Genomic DNA, 15036 nt, shown 5'->3' with positions numbered 1-15036 from the left:
ACTCCAGCTCGTGCTGGAGTTCCAGCATGTCCAGCACAGCAGCGCTCAGCGGTGGAGTCACTTCATTCAAGCCACAATAGTCCACAGTCAATCTCCATTCTCCATCAGACATGTGCACAGGCCAGATGGGGCTGTGGAAGGGTGAGTGGGCCTTACTGACCACCCCTTGGCTCTCCAGCTCACGGATCATTCTGTGGATGGGGATCACGGCATCCAGATTCGTTCGATACCGCTGGCCCTGAACTGTCGAGGTGGCAATTGGCACTCGTTGCTCTTCCACCCTCAGGAGTCCTACTGCAGATGGGTTCTCTGATAGTCCAGGCAAGGTGTTCAATTGCTTAATGTCCTCTGCCTCTGCAGCAGCTATGCCAAAAGCCCACCTGAGTCCCTTTGGGTCTCTGTAACAGCCGTTCTGGAGGAAGTCTATGCCCAGAACACACGGGGCCTCTGGGCCGGTCACAATGGATGTTTCTGCTGCTCCTTCCCAGCCAGGCTCACCTCGGCTCCCAACAGGGTCAATTGCTGCGATCCCCCCGTCACCCCGGCAATGGAAACAGGTTCTGCCCTACATGTCCCGATGGCATTTGGGTACACTGTGCACCAGTATCAGCTAAGGTGTCTTGGTTCGACAAGACAGGAGTCTGTGAAAGAGGGCTAAAGCCTCCTGTGCAATGGAGAACGGCAAACCCCCCTCCCTCTGAATTACCAGGATCTTTAAATTAAAAGGCTCTCAGGCAAAGATATGGGAATGGGAGTAACAATTCTTTACTAGGAGAAAACTAGACAACAATTTAAAAAGGCAAATGCAATCGGTACAAACAAAACCAGTGAAAAAAGTCCAGAACCTGAGGATTCGGGGTGCCAGTAGCAGTCCTGCTGGGACGATTGCTCCCCTTGCAGTGGTGATCTTTAGAAGGGTATAGTTTTCCTCTGAAGATCTGGTGGCAGTGGGGCTGGTCTTCCTCTGCGCCGGGGTTGCCTCCGAGCTCCGCCGCCGTCGCCTCAGCGCGCTCCGTCTGCTTCGCTGCGAGTGCCGCCGAAGAGAGCTGCTTCTCTGGGAATCCCGCGAAGAGAGAGAGCGAGCTGCCTCTCTCCCCAAAAAGCTACCCCTTTATACAATAATAGAGTGCTTGGCTTCCCCCTCTGGGTGGGACCCCTCACAATAGGATGGTGTTACATTTATCAGCCCGGCAGTGAGTCAGTCAATAGTGTATAAACAAACCATTGCCTCTACGGGGCAAACCATTGTCTTTGAGAGAGATAACAAAACCTGTCCAACAGGTTTGCCTTCAACAGATGGCAAATAGAATACAAGCTTATTTTACAACCCAGGACATAAGGCTTCATATTTCTGTGGCACTGATGTGCCAGGCCATCGGATCCACACTGAACAAAAGATCCGGTTTTCCCATGCCTCTCCCTGGCTTGAGGCAGGGCCCCTCTACCCTGGTTATTATTTCTTTCCAAGGCATATATGGCAGAGGTACTTTCAAGGGGATCTGACAAATCACACCCGGCAGCTTGGTCATGGGAGGTTGAGGCTACCTTCACTTCACTGGAATTCCCTCGGTCAGTGCTTCCCTCCTTGAGCTGACACACCCATGCTGCCAGGACAGAAATGGGTTTCCCATCCCACCTTCCCATGTCTTCCCCATGGTCACACAGAAAGAACCCCAGGCCAGCCTGTGGGGCGTACCCTCTCTCTCTGGCTGGGGAACGTTGGGCTCTGACTTTGGGGCCTGTGACTCGCACTGGGGCAATGTGGGAACTGTTCCTCCTCACCTCCTCCCTCATCTCCCTCATCTCCTCTTTGAGTTCCTTGCCCACAGCAGAGCCATGAGCCTGCACTGGGCCATGGATCATACTCTCACAATTTCTCAGCTGTTGGCAGCAGAGCCCACTGTCTCTTGGCTGTTATCGGCATTAATCGTGGCAATGAAGGTGGTGTACTGAGATGGCCCCAGCCTTGCCAGACTCCACAGCATTTGCCCTGTGCACCTGACCTTGTCGGGGTCTTTATCATGCTGTCTATCCCTCCCAAAGAGTACCTCCAATGCTGCCACTTCCCTCAGCTGTTGGATCCCTTCCTCAAGGGTTTTCCAGCACATTCTGTGCTGGTGCTTCTGCATTCTCTCCCTGTGGACAAACCTCTCTCTGACACTTATTAAAAGCCGCTCCCAGAGGGAAAGCGACCCTGGCTCCCTTACAAAAATCTGATTCATACCTGAGCCTTGGGTCAAGGGTCCCAAATTCCTTGCCTCACCACCATCCAGCTGGGCACCTGTACCCATGAGGTCTCAGACTTGAAGCAGTCAGGTTGTATAAGCCTCACGTCTCTGTCATACAATGTCCTTGTGCAGGTTACAGAGACTTTTGTACGTCAGGGACTCGGTGATGATCGCAACCTCTGGCTCCCCTGTGAGTTGTGAGGGCCTTCCCTTATCTGGGTGCTCTGATTCCATCTTAGACCTCCTTGTTTCTACAGGGGCGACTGCTGCTGGCTGTGGCTGCCTTTGTGGCTCAGCTGGAACCTGGACAGTTGTAACATCTGTGGGTTCCACTGCTGCCCCATCAGACTCTCCTTTTTCGAGGCAGGGGGAGGGCTTCTCACCAGCTGGGGAAATGCACTCCTTCAGCATCTCCTGCATCTCCCTCACCAGACCCCCACCCAGTCTGGGTGGTTCATATCTGGGGTGGCTGTGGGGCAGGGTCAGGCTCTGGGGCAGCAGCATCCCTGGTCTCTGGGGCCGTGTCAGGTTCTGGGCTGGGTGTCAGGGTGGTTATCCAGGTTAATCTTCCCTTGTCTCTCAGTGCCAAATAGAACAGGGCTAACAGCAACACAGCCCCTGTATGATATCATTGGTATTTGGAGTGGATCTGAGCCCTTCACAAACTGGTGGGGCAGCCCCAAAGAGATGGTTAAAGGCTTGGGAGAAAATTTCCCCCGGTGTCATTTCCTCACAGTAGGTGCCATTATTAAAGTAACCCCAAAAGCACACAGTCAGTGTGTTATAGCTGTGAATCCATGTGCCTGCTTCCCAGAGGAAGTTAAAGATCATGAATTCTTCCCCTTATTCGCCCATAAAACAAACCAGAGAACAGCCACAGCAGCCTTGGCTGTAGGAGCCATGTTTAGATCAGGGCCTGCAAATGGAGAAATGCAGCCACGGTTCCGTGTCACCCAAACCAGGGCAGGCTGGAGCACAGGGTGCCGCTGAACGAGGTTTCTGTAGCAGCACACAAAAATCAAAAATTGGATTACTCAAGAACTGTTATTCCCTTTTTTGTTTCTTTGCCTTCGAGCTGCAATTTGGGTGCCAAAATCTGTCTTGGTTTGCAAAGACAGGAGTCTGCTAAGCAAGGCAGGACCCTCCCTGAAATGGGGAAAAAAATAAATGTAGAACCCCCTCCCTGTAAATTGCTATAAATTTGAAGTTAAGGGCGACTCTCAGGCAAAAATATGGGAGCAGGAAAAACAGTTCTTTATTAGGGAAGAAAACTAAAAGATAAAATAAACATTGCAGTGAACCAACCTCTAACAGATGGCAATTGAACACATCTTGCCTTGCAATCTAGGACAACAACTTATTCAGCATGAATCACATCTATTTACCACATGCCCCTTACCGACAGATATTGCCCACCTGGGGCTGACATGCCAAAAGTTTTTTTAAAAATTATGCATTTTTTCATAATTAAAATTTAATTAAATCTTAATAAACGAATACAATTAATTAATTTTAGCTTAATAACAATTAAAATTTAATTTTGCTTATGCATAAAAATATTATTAAATCTTTTATTATTTCATTTTAATGCTTCTATAAAAAAACTCTATATGTGTTTTCTAACGAAAAACTTATTGGTCATTGGTTCTAAGTAACACAATTCCCTTCATTAATTCATTGAACACTCTTGGCTATTGATTTTTCCCTCTTTATTCTAATTTTTGTTTATTTGTATTATTTTTGTCATAATTTCTTATCATTTTCACAGGCAGGGTAAAAGCGGCCACTTTGGGTTCCACGGAGACATTTCTGGGCACATTTGGGGCAGTTTTGTGTCTGGGGAGGGAATTCAGAGAGAACTTGAGGGTCTGGGGGACCCCTGGGGGAGCCGGGCGGGCGCTTGGAGGGGCACTCAGGTGTGGAGTTGCGTTATTTGTATGTTTTATTATCCCTGTATTATGTATTGGTTTATTCCTTTGTACCCCCATGTACAACTTGGTTTGTCCCCAGTTTTCCCGCCTTGTCCTCCCTTCCCGCCTCTCCAGTGGCTGTCCATCACCCTGGAAGAGACGCAGTCCTCCCCTTTACCCCCCCCCCCGGGTGCCTTGTCTGTCACTCGGTGCCCCTTCCCATCCATCCAGAAGCTTCCACTCAGGGCACCGGGTGATTGGGCGAGGACCTGGGGCTCCCCCCATATCTTTCCCCCATTGGACCCCATCATATCCCCCCATCCCGGAGCCACCCCCTATCCCTATCCCCATTGGTCGTTGGATACCCCTCCCTTACAGTTTATAAGCCAGTGCAAGCACCTTGTGCTTGTTCCTGTTGGCTGGCACCGTTCTAGGACACTTGGCCCCGTTGGGCTACAATAAACTTGGACTTAGCACCCAGCAGGATCCGCTCTTCATTTACCACCGCGAGGCTTGCTAGCGCTGCCCGGAACCCACAAAGGCACTCTCCAAACCCCAGCTGGGAGCGGCGGAGGGTGCCTCCATCGCCCGCCCTCGCCCCAGGACGAGCTAGCCGGGGCTGAGAGAAAAGGGATTTGGGGCGGGAGCGCGGCAGCTGGCGCCCAACGAGCGGCCCCGTTTTCGCGGCGTTGGACCCTCATTTGAGGATTTTAGGTTCGTGCGGACCCGAAGAATCGTCCTCCCTGGCCGTCAGCTACCCCAGCGAGAGCAGACCCACGTTCTAGTGGGTGGCACTCTCAGGGACAGGACCGGCAGCTCCAGAACGCACCGCCGGAATCGGTCCTCTCGTGGAGGAGTTCTACGATTGGTTTTTCTTTTCCACCCTTCCCTCTCGGACCCCTTTGGTTTGTGAGTATAGGGGCCCCTGGGGCTTTCCCGGTCCTTTTTTGGTTGGTTCCTTTCCCCTAGGGTTTAGGGAAAGGATCCCTTTTTGGTGGGTTTCTTTTTCCCCGGGGTCGGGGAAAAAATTCCTGTTTTTGGTGCTTCCCTTCCCGGGCGGGAAGCTTAAGGACTGCGGCAAAGCCAGAAGCGTGGTCTTTTGTTTTTCGTTCGTGTTTTCCCAATCGTAGGCCCTGCGGCACGATTTAACATCTAACAGCATGGGTGCAAGGCTGTCCGTGCTGCAGAAGAGCATTTATTCCCAAATTGTGGGTATCCTTTTAGTGGGGGGAATTAAGGTTAAAAAATCTGAAGTTAAGAAGTTTGTTCAGTGGTTGTCGCAGACTTTCCCTGACATTTCGCCAGCTAAATTATACCAAGCCCCTTTTTGGGAACAGGTAGCGGGGGAGATCCTGCGACAGTCGGATCTCTCTCTCTCCATATTCACCCATTTGGCTCTCCAAATTTGCGATATAATTAAATATCACTACGAAGGTCTGCCACAGCCAGCCGCAAACAAACCGATCCCCAGTTCGGCGGGTAGTCCGAATAACGCTACTCCGCTTCCCTGTCCCTCAGCCCGGTCGCTGCAGTACGATGCGGCGCTCGCGGCTGCGGCGGGGCGCGGGGCGGCTGCTGTCGCTGCTCCCGAGGCTGCGGCTGCGGCGGGCGCTGCGAGAAAACTGCGGCAAAACTCTCCCTCTCTCCCGAAGTCGGGTATTATCAGACAGGCATCCCGGCATTGCCCACAGGCAGATTCTGGCCCCTCTGAGAATACCCTAGACACCCCGCAGGGCGGTGCAGGCACTGTCTCTGCTTCTACCCGTTCCCCTTCTTCCCCGCGCTGTACAGCCCCGTCCCGTGGAAACTCTGTTCGTTTTAAATTGTTCCAGACCCCCGAAGATCCCTCATCCCCCATCCTCCATCCCCAAACCCCACAAAATGGCTCCCCTTCTCCCCCCTTCCCCAGGACACAAGATGGCGGTGACCGCGTGGTTTTTCCCTCCACTTGTGCTCCTTCTTCCCATGATCCCTGTCCTCCCCCCTCCCATAATCCCTTCCGGCAGACCAACCCCTTCTGCTCCCCGGATTTCTCCGCCCACCTCCCTCCTCCACCCCCCGTCAACTCCCCCTCTCTTGAATTATTCAACACCCCACCCCTCAGCTCCACCCCCGGGGAGGGGAGTCCCCACCATACCACTCCCCCTGCTCCAGACCACGCCTCGTCCCCTGGTTCCCACGACCCCACTTCCAGTTCCCACGCTTTCGGTTCCGGGGGGGGGGAGCGTGGGAACCCCGATCCACCCCAATCCCTGCCTGCCTTCTTGGCCGCACCTGTCACCTATACCCCGCGGCGGGGGGGTAGGCCCCTTGCACAGTGGTCCCCCATCCCCTAGCAGACCATCAAAGAGCTCTGCAAGGCCAAGAAGGGGTTCGGGATGGAAAGTGAATACTTCCGAGGCTTATTAAAAGCAACCCTCTCCTCCAAAGAATATGTCCCAGCAGACATGCGAACTCTCTTCTCCTGTTTAGTTACCCACAGAGAATTCCTCATCTGGGAGTCCGAGTGGAAGCGGGAGATCAGAGAGGTGTTACCTGACCTCTGGGCCAATGCAGATAGCTCTAGGGATGAGGATGGGGCTGTAATATCGCTAGACCACTTGTGCGGGGAGGGGGATTGGAAAATGGGGACCAAGCAGGCAGAAAAAATCCCCAGAGAGGCGCTGCAAGTCAGCACTAGGGCGGCAGAAAAGGCGTTTTTTAAGTTAAGACCCAGCGGTATGGTTATTAACTTCTTGTCCCTAAAGCAGGAACCCCTAGAACCTTTTGTCGCGTTCGTGGATCGTTTGCATTACGCGATGGAGGCTCAGGTCCCGGATGAGAGGCTGCGAGAGGGGATGCTTGCCACAGTTGCGAGGCAGAACGCTAACGACGCGTGCCGGCAAGCCATCCTCAGTCTGCCCCTGGACCCTGAGCCTACCCTTCAAAGCATGCTGCAAGTCTGTGTGAGGAAGGTGATAGTTCCTGCTAAAGACATTCCAGAGACTCCTAAACCACCAACAAGGAGAGTAGCCTTCGTTAAAGCCGTGACACCGCCAGCCACCCCTTCTCCAGATCGCCGCCCTACAAGAGCACCCCCGAGGGGACAACAGCACCATCAGGCCTGCAATCTATGTAGGCAGAAGGGACATTGGGCTTCCCAATGCCCGCTGAGGGACGAGTTTTTTAGGTTTAAACAGCAGCGACAAGAAAAGAGTGCCCCCAACTCGGGGGGAAAACAAAAAAACTGAGTCATCAGCGCAGTCCCTCCCTGCGCGAGGACATAAATATGGTGGGTTCTATAACATCAGAGGAGGGGAGGGACGACTACCTGCAATGCCCACCTGAGGACATTTCACTGGACTTGACACACCGGATTATGGCTGACAAACCAGCCTATATGAGGGAGGATGTGGATTTCATTCCCACTGCCTGGCTGGGTCGAGACCCAAACCAGCCCAGGCCGATACTTAACATCGTATCTGGTTTCTCCCCATATAGGTTGGCCCTGACTGAGGCTCTGCACCTAAGGGACAGCGACTGGTACTCCATCACTGTCGACACAGAGGACCCGGGAACCTGGAGGAACCTCCACAGTAAGTGTATCGTTCTTGGGGACACAAAATTCACGCCTCTCGAAGTCACTGTTGCACCATCCCTGACATCTAGGAACACCGAGCAATTAGTGGTGTGGCTGCACTGCTCCCATCCTCCAGTCTTCCTTCCCAAGGGCCAAATCATCGCCCAGGCCATTCCAGCATCTGGGCCTCCGGCACACCCTGAGGATCTATGGAAGAAGTCAGCTAAGAAGAGCTACCAGGTGTGCCAGGCCCAGGTCATAGGGAAAGAAAGACCAAAGCTCTCCTGCTATATGCGGAAGGATGGGGAGTACAAACACCTAAGCGGTCTCCTGGATACAGGGGCAGACGTGACAGTCATTCCCGCACGGGATTGGCCGTCACGCTGGGAATTGCAAAACGGGGAAAATTCAAGGTGTAGGGGGTTCTCAATTGGCAAAGCAATCAAAAAACATCGTAAAATTTGAGGGGCCGAACGGACAATCAGCCTATTTACGCCCGTTCGTATTAGATTACACGGAACCCTTGTGGGGGAGAGACCTGATGGCCCAGTGGGGGGTCACAATTAACATCCCGACCCCTCAGGTTTTTCGGGCAACAGTCACTGAGGAGCGTCCTACCCGGAAACTTAATTGGCTCACAGATACACCAGTGTGGGTAGAGCAGTGGCCGCTCAATAAACAGAAATTAAAAGCGCTTCGGGAGCTCGTGAAGGAGCAACTCGCCAAAGGGAATATCCAGGAAACAACATCCCCCTGGAATTCCCCCGTCTTTGTCCTGAAAAAACCTGGCAAAGACGAGTGGCGCCTCCTTCATGACCTTCGTGCCATCAACAATGTAATAGAAGACATGGGTCCTCTCCAGCCAGGGATGCCGTCCCCCACGATGTTACCAGAAAATTGGGAATTGGCTGTCATTGACATCAAAAATTGTTTTTTCCAAATTCCCCTACACCCTGATGATGCGCCACGGTTCGCCTTCTCGGTTCCTTCCATCAACCGAGAAGCCCCAATGGAGAGATACCACTGGAAAGTTCTTCCCCAAGGCATGAAAGTCAGCCCAAGCATTTGCCAGTAGTACGTCTCTTCATTGCTGTCCCCTGTGCGTGCAGCCACCGAGGGCGTGATCATCCAGCACTATATGGATGATATTCTTATTTGTGCCCCCAACAGCGATTTACTTACACGCGCGCTTGAACTGACAACCAGTGCATTGGTTGCTGTAGGGTTCGAGCTGCGAGAGGATAAGATTCAAAAGATGCCACCTTGGAAGTACCTGGGTTTGGAGATAAACAAGCGGACCATTGTTCCGCAGAAATTGGCCATAAAAAATTCAATTCAGACTCTAGCCGACATGCAACAGCTGTGTGGGTCTTTAAATTGGGTGAGACCCTGGTTAGGTATTAACAACGAAGACCTAGCCCCTCTTTTCAATTTATTGAAAGGGGGGGAAAAGCCTAGTTCTCCCAGGGAACTCACTCCAGAGGCCAAAGCTGCTTTGCAGAAGATTCAGGAGGCAATGTCTGCCAGGCAGGCCCACAGGTACGATCCGGGCCTGCCCTTCAGATTCATCATATTGGGCAGACTGCCACACCTCCACGGAGTCATCTTTCAGTGGGCAGACACCCTAGGAAAGGGCAAGGATCAGGACAAAAGGGACCCACTCTCCATCATAGAGTGGGTATTCCTGAGTCGTTAACGATCCAAAAGGTTGACACGGCCACAAGAGCTGGTGGCAGAGCTAATCTGCAAAGCGAGAACGCGGATTCGGGAGCTGGCGGGGTGTGACTTTGATCACATCCACATTCCTTTGAAATTGGAATCGGGCCAATTCACAAAGGCAATGTTGGAACACCTGCTGCAAGAGAATGAATCATTGCAGTTTGCACTGGACAGCTACACCGGAAAAATTTCTGTTTTGAGACCGGCCCACAAAATTTTCAATTCGGAAATCCAATTCACTCTGTCAACAAAACAAATTCAGAGTAAAAAACCCTTAAAAGCTCTAACAGTTTTTACAGACGCGTCCGGAGGGTCCCACAAGTCAGTAGTGACTTGGAAAGATCCTCAAACTCACCAGTGGGAGACAGATGTTGTTGAGGTGGAAAGATCCCCTCAAGTAGCTGAGTTGGCCGCAGTCGTTAGAGCTTTCGAGCAGTTCTCTGAACCTTTTAATTTAGTAACCGATTCGGCCTATGTAGCAGGTGTAGTGTCTAGAGCACAGGATGCAATCCTGCAAGGTGTCTCCAACGATGCCCTTCACAGGTTGCTCTCTAAGCTGATAAGGCTAGTCTCCCACTGAGAGCAACCGTTTTATGTGATGCATATCAGGTCACACACCGACCTGCCGGGGTTCTTGGCGGAGGGCAATCGGCGTGCCGATTCCCTCGCTGCCGCCCCCGCACAGCTGGCGCCGCTCCCGGACAAGTTCCAGCAAGCAAAGATCAGCCACCAGCTTTACCACCAAAATGCGCCTGGTCTGGTCCGGCAGTTCCATCTAACCCGGGACCAGGCCAAGGCCATTGTGGCCACATGCCTGTCCTGTAAGTCGCTCCCTCTACCATCGGTGAGCTCAGGGTCTAATCCTAGGGGTCTGAAGTCCTGTGAGGTGTGGCAGATAGACGTTACTCATATCCCCTCCTTCGGGAGGATGAAGTACGTCCATGTCTCCGTGGACACCTTCTCTGGAGCAGTTTTCGCCTCTGCCCACACAGGGGAGAAGGCCAAGGAAGTAGAAAAACACCTGATACAAGCCTTCTCCATGCTGGGCGTCCCAAAACAGATAAAAACAGACAATGCCCCCGGGTACACGTCCAAGGAATTCGCAGGCTTCCTGCAGCAATGGGGAATAGAACATAAAACTGGCATCGCCTATTCCCCAACAGGTCAAGCCGTGGTAGAGAGGACTCATCAAAGCATCAAAAGGATGCTTAAACAACAACAGTCGTCAGCTGAAAATGAGTCCCCCCAGGTTCAGTTGGCGCGGGCCCTTTTTACCATCAATTTCTTAAACTGTTCCTTCGAGTGCCTTAAACCCCCCATCACGAGGCACTTTAATTCCTACGAGCAGAGCAAGGTCAGGGAAAAGCCACCAGTTCTCATTAAAAACCCTGAGACCTGGCAGCAGGAAGGACCCTATGACTTGTCACCTGGGGATGGGGGTACGCTTGCGTATCCACGCCCTCAGGCCTGAGATGGGTCCCTTCCAAATTCATCAGACCATATGTCCCTAAGACCCAGAAGAGAAAACCGGACAGTCCTCAAGTTGGGTACGCCGCCCTCCAACGGCGGAAAAGGTCCCCCTCACCTGATCCCCCCTCTTCCCTCTCTGGCTCCTGGGATTCTCTGTTCCCCTTTGAGTTAGACCTCCCCTACCTCAACTATTAATTTCAGTTGCTTTCTAAAAAAACAGGACTTTTGCTGCTGCTGGGACTCATTGTGTTTATTACAGGCTTTAGCGTAGTGATGAACTGGAACCCTTGAACAAGGAAGGGTTCCAAGAAGAACTTCCTGAAGAAAACAACATCTAGTTTCAAGATGAGCCCAGAAACTGTGCAGCCCCCGTTTAAAGACTTACTTTATCCTCTTCACCTTTCTTTCTTTTTAAACAAAAACAGGAGGAGATGTGGAGTTGCGTTATGTATATGTTTTATTATCCCTGTATTATGTATTGGCTTATTCCTTTGTACCCCCGTGTGCAACTTGGTTTATCCCCAGTTTTCCTGCCTTGTCCTCCCTTCCCGCCTTCCCAGTATCTATCCATCACCCTGAAAGAGGCATTTTACCCCCCCCGGGTGCCTTGTCTATCACTCGGTGCCCCTTCCCATCCATCCAGAAGCTTCTACTCAGGGCATCGGGTGATTGGGTGAGGACCTGGGACTCCCCCCATATCCTTCCCCCATTGGACCCCACCATATCCCCCCATCCCGGAGCCACCCCCTATCCCTATCCCCATTGGTCGTTGGATACCCCTCCCTTACAGTTTATAAGCCAGTGCAAGCACCTTGTGCTTGTTCCTGTTGGCTGGCACCGTTCTAGGATATTTGGCCCCGTTGGGCTACAATAAACTCGGACTTAGCCCCCAGCAGGATCCGCTCTTCATTTACCACCGCGAGGCTTGCTAGCGCTGCCCGGAACCCACAAAGGCACTCTCCAAACCCCAGCTGGGAGCGGCGGAGGGTGCCTCCATCGCCCGCCCTCGCCCCACAAGAGCTAGCCGGGGCTGAGACAAAGGGAACCGGGGCGGGAGCGGGGCAAGGAACTTCTTGCAAAATATTAGATTCTCCCCTATTCTTATAAATGTGTCATAGTTTGATGGAAAATTTCTGCCCTATTCTTGTCTTTTCTACTCTCTCAGCCCTCATGGGATACCCCAGCCTTTGGGGGAGAGCCCAGCTTTGGGTAAGAGAGAGACTAGAAAAGCACCCTCCTGATAAGTGAAGGGTACCCTCAGGGGATGCCCCAACCTTTTGGGCAGCCCAGGCAGGGGACTTTCTGAGTTTATCTCTCTTTCGGAGCAGCAAGAAGTTTTATTGTTTAATATTCTTTAGGTTTTCTACCTTAATAATGACTTTTTTCCATTTTCCACCAAAGGGGTATTTTTTCCCGAAGCAGTTGTAGGGTGGGGCTGATTGAATCTGTTTCCTAGCGGAACCCATTTGGGGCTTCTTTCCAAAATTTTCCCTGAACCAGGACAGTGAGGAAGATCAGTGCAGCCCCCATGCAAGTCACAGGCCCCGAAGTTAGAGCCCAACATCCCCCAGCTAGAGAGAGAGGGTACAGCCCATGAGCTGGCCTGTGATTCTTTCTGTGTGACCATGGGGAAGACATAGGAAGGTGGGATGGGAAACCCACTTCTGTCCTGGCAGCATGGGCACATCCACTCAGGGAGGGAAACACGAACCAAGGGAATTCCAGTAAAGTGAAGGTAGCCTCAGCCTCCCATGACCAAGCTCCCAGGTATGATCTGTCAGATCCCCTTGAAGGTACCTCTACCATGTACGGCCAGGAAAGAAATAATAACCAGGGTTAGAGGGGCCCTGCCTCTAGCCAGGAAGAGGCACTGGAAACTGGGTCTTCTGGATGGTGTGGATCTGATGGCCTGGCACATCAGAGCCACAGAAATATAAAGTCTTAGCTGATACTCGTATACAGTGTACCCCAATGCCATCGGGACATGTGGGGGAAGAACCTGTTTCCATTGCCGGGGTGATAGGGGAATCGCAGCAATTGACCCTGGTGGGAGCCGAGGTGAGCCTGACTGGGAAGGAGCAGCAGAAACATCCATTGTGACCAGCCCAGAGGCCCCGTGTGTTCTGGGCATAGACTTCCTTCGGAAGGGCTGTTACAGAGACCCAAAGGGACTCAGGCGGGCTTTTGGCATAGCTGCTGCAGAGGCAGAGGACATTAAGCAGTAGAACACCTTGCCTGGACTGTCAGAGAACCCATCTGCAGTAGGACTCCTGAGGGTGGAAGAGCAACGCGTGCCAACTGCCACTTTGACAATACACAACCGGCAGTATCAGACAAATCAAGGTGCTTTGATCCCCATCCACAGAATGATCCGTGAGCTGGAGAGCCAAGGGGTGGTCAGTAAGGCCCACTCACCCTTCAACAGCCCCACTTGGCCTGTGCGAGCCCCACTTGTCTGACAGAGAATGGAGATTGACTGTGGACTTGAATGAAGTGACTCCACTGCTGAGCGCTGCTGTGCTAGACATGCTGGAACTCCAGCACGAGCTGGAGTCCAAGGCAGCAAAGTAGTACGCCACGGCTGACATTGCCAAAGTGTTTTTCTCCATTCCTCTGGCAGCAGAATGCAGTCCTCAGTTTGCTTTCACCTGGAGAGGTGTGCAGTGCACCTGGAACTGACCACCCCAGGGTGGAAGCACAGCCCCACCATCTGCCATGGGCTGATCCAGGCTTCACTCGAAAAGGGTGAAGCTCCAGAGCACCAGCAGTACATCGATGGCATCATTGTGTGGGGCAACACGGCAATGGAAGTATTTGAGAAAGGAGAGAGGATCATCCAGATTCTGCTGGAAGCCAGCTTTGCCATCAAGAAGAGCTAAGTCAAAGGACCTGCCCAAGAGATCCAATTCCTGGGAGTAAAGTTGCAAGACGGATGGCGTCACATTCCCACAGAGGTCATCAACAAGATCAATGTGATGGCTCCACTGACCAGCAAGAAGGAAACACAAGCTTTCCTAGATGCTACAGGTTTTTGGAGAATGCACATTGCCAAGTACAGCCGGATTGTGAGCCCTCTTTACCTGGTCACCCACAAGAAAAACAATTTCCACTGGGGCCTGTACAGCAGAAAGCCTTCACCCAGATCAAGCAGGAAATTGCTCATGCAGTAGCTCTTGGCCCAGTCAGGACAGGACCAGATGTGAAGAATGTGCTCTACTCTGCAGCCAGGAACCATGGTCTGTCCTGGAGCCTTTGACAGAAGGTGCCTGATGAGACTCGAGGTCAACCACTGGGACTTTGGAGTTGGAGCTGCAGAGGGTCTGAAGCCAACTACACCCCAACAGAGAAGGAAATCTTGACCGCTTACGAGGGAGTCCAGGCTGCCTCAGAGGTGATTGGTACAGAAGCACAACTTCTCCTGGCACCCCGACTACCAGTACTGGGCTGGATGTTCAAAGCAAAGGTTCCCTCCACCCACCATGCCACCAGAGCTCCACGGAGCAAGTGGATTGCTCTCATTATGCAGCGTGCCCATATTGGTAAACTGAATCGCTCCAGGATTTTGGAATTAATTACAAATTGGCCCAAAGGTGAAAGTTTTGGTGTCACAGATGAAGACGAAGTATCAGTGACACGGGCTGAAGAAGCTCCACCATACAACCAACTGCCAGCAGAGGAACCACATTAGGCTCTATTCACTGACGGTTCTTGTCACATCGTAGGGATGAATCAGAAGTAGAAAGCAGCTGTTTGGAGTCCCACACAATGGGTTGCAGAGGCCACTGAACAGGAAGGTGGATCAAGCCAGCTTGCTGAACTCAAAGCCGTCCAACTGGCCCTAGACATTGCAGAAAAGGAGAAATGGCCAAAGCTCTACCTCTACACTGATTCATGGATAGTAGCTAATGCTATGTGGGGGTGGCTGGAGAGGTGGAAAGAGGCTAACCGTCAGCACAGAGGAAAACCTATTTGGGCTGCAGAAGAGTGGAAAGATATCGCTACCTGGGTAGAGAAGCTACCTGTGAAGGTTCGCCATGTAGATGCCCATGTCCCCAGAAGCAGAGCTAATGAAGAGCAGCAAAACAATCAGCAGGTAGATCAGACTGCAAAGATAGGGGTATCAAAGATAGACCTCGATTGGGAACACAAG

The sequence above is a fragment of the Lonchura striata genome, chromosome 36 (genome assembly GCF_050655825.1).
Source record: "Lonchura striata isolate lonStrDom1 chromosome 36, ASM5065582v1, whole genome shotgun sequence".
Taxonomy (NCBI): Eukaryota; Metazoa; Chordata; class Aves; order Passeriformes; family Estrildidae; genus Lonchura; species Lonchura striata.
Note: the sequence above shows the minus strand (reverse complement) of the source record.